Consider the following 505-nt stretch of genomic DNA (forward strand, 5'->3'; position numbering starts at 1 on the left):
ACTCATGGCAGGCCTGTGACAGGCTGTGGGACCACAGACCTGCCTGTGATTGTCTGTGTGGGGCTGGGGGCCACTTGTGATGAGGCGTGAGACCAAAACTGTGGGCTGTGATGGTGGTGGACTGTGGGTCTGGGTCCCACTCATGCCAGGCTAAAACCTTCAGGCTGTGCAGTGGGGGCCCACTGGTGCTGGGCTATGGATTGGGGACCTGCTTGTGACAGTCTATGGGACCACAGACCTGGCTGTGGAGCTGGGGCCCACTCGGGATGGGACGCTCTACCCCATGTGCTCTGGGAAGGTGAGTAAGGGCAGAGATGGTGGATGAGCCTGCACCCCACAGCAAGGGCACCCTGGACCAGCCTCAGGGCTGCCAGGGGAGCCTGGGGCCCGGCTTTGTGGGGTGCGTTACGCAGCCCTGCAGAGGAGCATCTGGGGAGCCTTGGTGCTTCATATCTGCAGCCTCTGTGAGCATGAGGCTGGAGGCAGGTGAGAGGAGAACTTATAA

The sequence above is a fragment of the Mesitornis unicolor genome, unplaced genomic scaffold, assembly GCF_000695765.1.
Source record: "Mesitornis unicolor isolate BGI_N332 unplaced genomic scaffold, ASM69576v1 scaffold10559, whole genome shotgun sequence".
NCBI lineage: Eukaryota > Metazoa > Chordata > Aves > Mesitornithiformes > Mesitornithidae > Mesitornis > Mesitornis unicolor.